The following is a 7,751-nucleotide window of genomic DNA, read 5'->3' on the forward strand; positions in this document are numbered from 1 at the left end:
AATGTTTTTCATAGAAATTAGGTTAAACTATATTTTGAAAAATAGGATATTGCTAACAACACTTTCAGGTTTATAATCCAAAATAAAGTGCATAATAAGACTCTTTTAAAGGGATTGAATCGAGACAAATTATGGGCCTATAACATGGAATCAACTGGAACATGTTGATTTTCTTTCAAATGTGGTAGTATATATTTACGTATTATTTCCAAAAAATCATATTAGTATGTTTACATGTTCAAAGATATATTAATGTTATTATCACTCACACTTATTTTCACTTACTACATTTATAAATTATTTCATCGACCCATAATGCACATTACGACATGCACATCTATACATTACTTTGTATGCACTTGCTGCATGCATATTTTATATTTTGTATATACATTATAATACACATGTTATTTTGACTCGTTTTAGATATAAATACTATTTGACGTACATCACACCATCTCACATTCAATATATACTATTTCACATGTTATACTGTCTCTCTTGAATTACATATGTATAATTTTGTCATACCGTACCACATATACCTCACCTGTTACTTCATACATACCCGATATATATTTTGCATTTTACTTATTCCATATACACATATTCCTCTGTACCTATCTTAGTACATAAATCCTTTCATACATGTCTATGCTATTTCCTTTCTATACTCTTTACACTTATCATGTACAGAAATACCTCCTATTCTCGACTTATTTTTTTTTTTTACTTGGTTTAAATAATTATTTTCATTTTTTCAAATATAAATAAAATATAAAGATGATAATAAAGAAAATAATAATAAATACTTTTTCCAGAATATTCTTCCTAAACTGAGTTTAAGGACTATTTTGGATAGCTTCTGAGGGGTGATTTATACCTTCCCTCGAGTAACCAAAACTCTTACTCAGAATCTCAAATGTTTCGATAGACCAAAACAGAGTATTACATAAAAAAAAAATGGGTTATTCCTAATTTTCCTAAAAAGTTAGGTGGCGACTCTAAATAATGAATTTTCAAAATTCGAGTCACGACAAGACACCACATAACCACCATATGTTGTGTGCTGTTTCGACCGATTCGAATAGGCCGCGACACAACAGTTTGTCTATTTGTTATAATAGATAGTCTATCTTTTTTGACAGATTGATTATCTGTTGCAATAGGTTGGTCATCTATTGCATTATGCAGACGTTTCTAAGTCTATCTGTCGGAACAGATTATAGATATACAATTTGTTGTAACATATAGTATATCTATTGCAACTGATAGGTAATCTATTGAAACAAATCAAAATAGTAGGAAGACCTGTTTGATAATTTCCAACAGATGTCCTACATGTTGCAACATATGTCTAAATTTGTTTGATAATTTTCAACAGATATTTTGTCTTGTTACAACAGATGAATTATCAGTTGCAACAGATGCATTATCTATTGCGATATTTGAATCCAGTATTCCATTTGATTTAATAAGTTCAAATCTACGGATTAAATTAAATTCATAGACGACATAAAATAAATTGAAGCCTTCAGAAATTACCTGAAATAACTCAACAAATAAATGAAATGTAAAAAAATTATTATGGGTACATGTGATCTACTTAACAAAGAAAAAAAAAATTAACATTTGGTGCCAACAATTTCTAAGGAGAGGTTGTTACTTTGACAGACTCAAGCTATAAAGATATACTCAATATGGATAAGTTATTCTTCATCTGGAGCTATGGAATTCGGCTTTGGTCGTCATGGATCTTTAATGTCACTTGCGTATGCTTTCTGAGCTTTTGCTTTTCCGTATTTCCATAAAAAGTAGCATATCTTTTATGGAGTAATTCGGCATCAAGTCCATCATTTGGTACTTGTAATCCATCACTCAATACTCGGCGTAAGCGGAAACAAAAAGATCGCAGTATCTGTGTTTTTAAAAATCAAATAAATCCATATCTTGTAATTTATGTAAGCGTTGTGAAATATATGAAATGAAACTAAATCATGATACTTACAGGCTACCAATGGGTTGTTGAGCAATTCCTTCAACATATTCTACATCAAATGAATTACTCACTTTATCCCGGTATGCTTCAATCGTTGACCAATTAATACAAATATTTTGGTCCAAAAAACCACTCATATCAAGGTAAGTAGGTAATATTTTGGAAAGCTTTTGTATCTTAGACAATGGCTCAGAATGTCTCGGATGCTTCTCTCTTTTATAATGACGACATCCAACACCCAATGAAATTCATCACTACAATTGATTGGGATGTACACTTCATCGACCAAATGTCAAGGTAAGCCAGTTGGAATGCTAAATCCTTTAATGATGTTGATTAAGCATTTCTTAATTCAGGAAACTTTTGGCTGTTGTTGACAATACCTATCGTAGGCATTATTGATGTAAACTTTGTATAAACATTTGCCTGTCGTGTCTCTGTATTGTTCTTGTGTTTGTAACTTGGCCTTCTTTTGAAGGTAGTAAAAAATGACATCGATGTGCTGCACATATTATCAAATATTTCAGATTACATGACAATAAAATTAATACACATATGTAATTAAATAAAGTATTAATTAATAGTTATATGTATGACATTTAAACCTCATCATTCCAGCAAGTTTGGGGTTGTGACATCAAATAGAACAATCCTTCATTCCGGGATGTGCAACAACAATGTCGAACATATCAAAATCAAGACCCCGATTCGTTCACTTTGTAGTGTTCGTCATTTTACTTTCTACATGATTTATATGTGTTAATGTCATGTTTTTACAACAAGAATTGTATAAATCAATATCTTTAAAAACAATTTATCTACCTGCCGGCATGATGCTTTAACAACCCATTGGCAATCGATTCTGAATAGTTGTTGATCAACTTTGTTAGTTTTTTTGGAGCCTCATCCAAGATGTTGAACCCTTCAAATGGGTAATTCTTCCATTCTCCCGAACTGATAAGCTCCATTTTTTCATCTTCTTTGGAAGCAGTTGATGGATTATCAACTGTGATATTATGCTGTTCAGCAGTAGCTTCTACAATGACATTCACTTGGAAAGCCAGAATGTTCAATACTAACCACAAATATACAACAAATTATCTATCTGTTGCAACAGATGGATCATCTATTGGGACAAATTCAAAAAGGTAAAAAAGAGTTGTACGATAATTTCAAATAGATAACCTATCCGTTGAAACATATGACTTATCCGTTATTACAAATTAAAATAGTACGGAGACCTATTTGATTTGTTGAAACAGATGGATATATATTGTAACATACAATGCATCTGATGCAACTGGTTAGATAACTGTTGCAACAAATATATATATATCTGTTTTATACTTTTCACCAGATGTATCATCTGTTGAAACAAATATATGTCTGTTTATTTGTTGGAACAGATGATATATATTCACCTTCTTCAGCTCATGTTGCTCTCCTGTGGACCTTGTACATTGATCAAAGGTGCCAGACAAAGACAGAGGAGTTGCGATTTTTCTTTTTTCGATGCTTGATGTTACCTTGAAAATTTCTTTTCTTCTCCTCTTAGCCACCTTAATCTCTAGTGGAATTTTACATTTTTATCATTTTTGATCGACAACCATCTCAGAATTCTTGGACAGGAAACTTCTTCCTGGTAGTTCACTTATTTACTTAAATAAGGAATGATTTCAAACGCCCAAACCTATAAAATAACGTCAATAAATTAAAAGAATTATTAAATTAAAAAAATAAATCATATCATAATAAAAGATATATTTACCATGAAAGCCTATGGAGAGCCATATAAGTTGACAGTCTTTGGCGTTAATGGAGTCAACATAGTCATTTTGAAGCTTTCATAACCCCAAGGATAGTTGTTAAATGCCCCAAGATCCTTGGGGAGATTTATTAAACCATGTGGTATTTTGTTGTTAACGTCTCTCGCCCAAAGAATATTATGTACAAATCAAACCAAGCACAATGATTGCTTGTGCTTATTTGAAAGTCTTTTTTACCTTTCAACGCTTCTATCAAAATTTTATTTTTGAAGCTTGGACCAACAAGGGACACCAAGTCTTTATGATCGTTTAACTTGCATTTGCCTTTTTTGGGTGTGCAAGGTATTTTTTTGGATTAGAATAGGTATAACTTGAGAAGGAGAAGGAGGATAACATTTTAGTCTAGTAACTATGGAAAACTCCTTCCAACCAAAACAAGTAGGCATACCACAGTAATTTATCCACACCTCATCCATTTTATCTTTGTTTTTATACATAAACCTAAACTTGAGAAGATTATATACTATTTTCATTTGAAACGAGCATTGTTGTCCTCACATAAATCAAGATATTGCCCAAAGTTAGCTGTCCCTGAAATAAGCTTCCAAATTTTATTCTCGAAGTAGTTTTTTAAAGAAGTTGAAAAATTTTCCCAAGAATGACTTAACCACAAAATCACCCGTTAAATCTATAGAAACATCACACTATATTCTTACAAGATAACTATCAATGTTGAAGGTTTTGGCCAACTCTTCGGTGGAAAGGCTATTAGCATTTGGATCACCTCTTTTGAAATATTCCTTCTCTTGTAAAGCAATCTCATAGAGTCGTGGATGTAGCCTAGATGCTTCACTTGTTCCTTTACTTGCACTTGATTCGGTTTCTATTCTTTTGGGAGCGATATAATCTAAAAATAACATGAACATAAAATAGATTATAATTGATTCATGCATCATTAAAAAAGGATAACAGTATATCTAACATGTACAACAGTAAAATAACAGTTACAATAAATCACACATCTGTTGCACCAAAAGGTTATCTGTTGCAATATATAATTAACCTGTTGCAACAGATGAGTAATCTATTGCAACAACAAAAATAAATCACTCATCTGTTAAAACAGATGACTACTTTGTTCAACAGATCACACATCTGTTGCAACATATAAGTGATCTGTTAGAACAGTTGTCAACGGTCAATACTGTTTAGATTTCTTCCAACAGAAGGACTGTCTCTTGCGATAGATGAATGGTCAGTTGAAAAAATCAGGTCTTGGACATGTCCTATTGGAATTATTGATAGAATTTTATCTAACAGAATTTCCATCTATTGCATCAGATGATTAAGCTGTTGCACTAGATTTTTAATCTGATGATTCCCCCATTACCTCAGAGATGGTAAATTTGTTGCATCAGATTTTTAATCAGATGGTTCCTCTGTTGTATCTGTTGCATCATATGGTTAATTTGTTGCACCAAATTTTTAATCCAATGGTAAATTTAATCATATGGTTAATCTATTGCATCAGATTTTTATTCGATAGTTCCTCTATTGCATCATAGAATAAATCTGTTGCATCAGATGGTTAATTTGTTGCATCAAATAATAAATCTATTGCATCAGCTGGTTACTCTATTGCATCAGATGGTTAATTTGTTGCATTAGATGGTTAATCTATTGCATCAGATGGCTAATCTGTTGTAGAAAAAACATTAGCATGATTTGTTCAATAGAACAACAATAATATCGCCATTTTTACCAATAACAAGAACAAATCAACCCAGTAACGGGTGCAACACCAAAAATACCAACATTGTTGTTTTGTTTGTACAAACACAAACAATAAAAATCAAACTTTAAAAAATGCAACAACAACAAAAAATCATATTTCACTCCAAAAAGAAAATAGAAGAAATATCAGAAATTAGGATTTTATTCAGACCGCATTTCAAATTAAAGTAACAAATATTGAAATTGTTCACCAATACTAGAAGAGAAGTTGGCTCAAGTTCCTTTTTTTCTTCAAAACTAAAAGGACCATAATTTTTTAGATGTGAAAAAAAAGAGATGATGAAGAACTCAAAGCTGTTGTGGCCAGAGAGCAAGGCTATCACGTTGATTGATGGTTGAAAGTCGAAAACGAACTCGAAGCCCAACTATTTGTTGCGGAGGTTGAAGTCGCCGAGGATTGAAAGGAGAAATTTGCAGAACTGTTGGTTGGGAGAAACTGTCGAGAGCGAGAGAAAGGAAAGACAGTTGATTTGGAGAGGAGAGAGATGTTAGTTGATTTGTATTTTTGAAAAGATTAGAAAGTTTTAAAAATATTAATCAAGTTCACAATTAACTTAATCAAGTTTTCTAATTATGTTTGACCCTTTAAGTTGGTCAATGTCACCAATCCTTCATTCAAGACTTAAATGACACCTTTCCTTCAATTTTCTCTAGTCTCTGCGAATGTGTGGTGTGCATGCATCCCTAATTAATGACCAAACTCTTTGAAAATAACATTTGTTTTTTGCCTGTTCCCGAATGATAAATGTTATTGTTCAACCATTTTCATTCGCTCGATATTCTTTCTCAAGTTATTTTTGTACTTACTTATTCATTGTAAGTTATTATGTTGATCGAAAGGTAATAAAGAAAATATCATTCAACTTTACATTTGGGCACATGTATTGCATATATATTTCTTGTTCCTCAATATCTATTCATACTATTATAATAGAGAGAATATAAATGTTGATTAACCTTAGTATCCTTTACAGATTAAAGAATTTTTCTATCCTTAATAAGCTCTAATCATATTTTATGTACCATGAACCAAATGACTCTTAAAGCCCGTTTGGGATTGCTATTACAAAACTGTTTATTTGAGAAACACTTTTATAAAATGACTTTTCAGAAAAGTGCTTTAAAAAAATAGTTTGTGTTTGGTAAATTTATTTGAAAAGTACTTTTGATAATCAAATTGTGTTTGGATAATCTTTTTCAAGAAGTGCTTTTTTGAGACAAATGATCAAAAAAGACATCTATCAATAAACTTTTATTACTAAAATCAATAGAAAAAATTTATTTTAAATATCTATTATAATATTTTAAATTAAATTTTATTTATTTAATTAAAAAGTACGTACTCTAAAATTTTCAATCAATACTTATATACATAAATACATTAAAAAAAATTAAATGGTGATATATTACTTAAATAATTTAAATATTACTTAAAACATCAAACAAAAATGAATACAAAAGTTATTTCATAAATTAAATCACTACATGTGAAAAAATTAACGACAAAAATAATTAGTCCTTCATACATCACAAAAATTTTCAATGATTTCATCTCTAATTTTATCATGCAATGTCTCCATACTTGTAGAACATCTGTCTTGTATTTCTGAAGGTATACCAAAAGGCTGGTCTGCTTCTTCGATCTCTGTGATGATGTCTTGGTTAACATAATAGTTAAAGTCTTTATCAGTAGTAGAGTGTTGTTGTATAAAATTATGTATAGCCATAGTAGTTGTAACAAGATGAACTTGAGTGTCGAATTTAAAAGATGGCAGTGAACGTAGGAGAGCAAATTAATTTTTTCAAACTCCCAATGTTCTTTCAATTGTACATATCAATTGAATCTATCTGATTTTAGTTACCTTATTTTAAAATTAGAATCTATTTGCTTTTTGTTACCTTATATTTTGGATATATTTACTTTGTCAAATTTAATAAAAGTAAGCAAACACTATAATCATGCTTACAAATATCTAAATGAGATAATATCTATTATTTTTTACCTTTTCTTTTTGATATATTTTTATTATGTCAATTCTATAACTAAGTAACCAAATTCATATATGCATACTACATGATAACAAATATTTAAAATAAAATTCTATTTGTTATTTATTATTTTTATAAATATATTTTTATTGTATCAAAATTTACTGTGTTATTCTATCTGTTACTTTAAATATATTTATTAT

Source organism: Capsicum annuum, chromosome 11 (genome assembly GCF_002878395.1).
Source record: "Capsicum annuum cultivar UCD-10X-F1 chromosome 11, UCD10Xv1.1, whole genome shotgun sequence".
In the NCBI taxonomy this organism is placed as follows: Eukaryota; Viridiplantae; Streptophyta; class Magnoliopsida; order Solanales; family Solanaceae; genus Capsicum; species Capsicum annuum.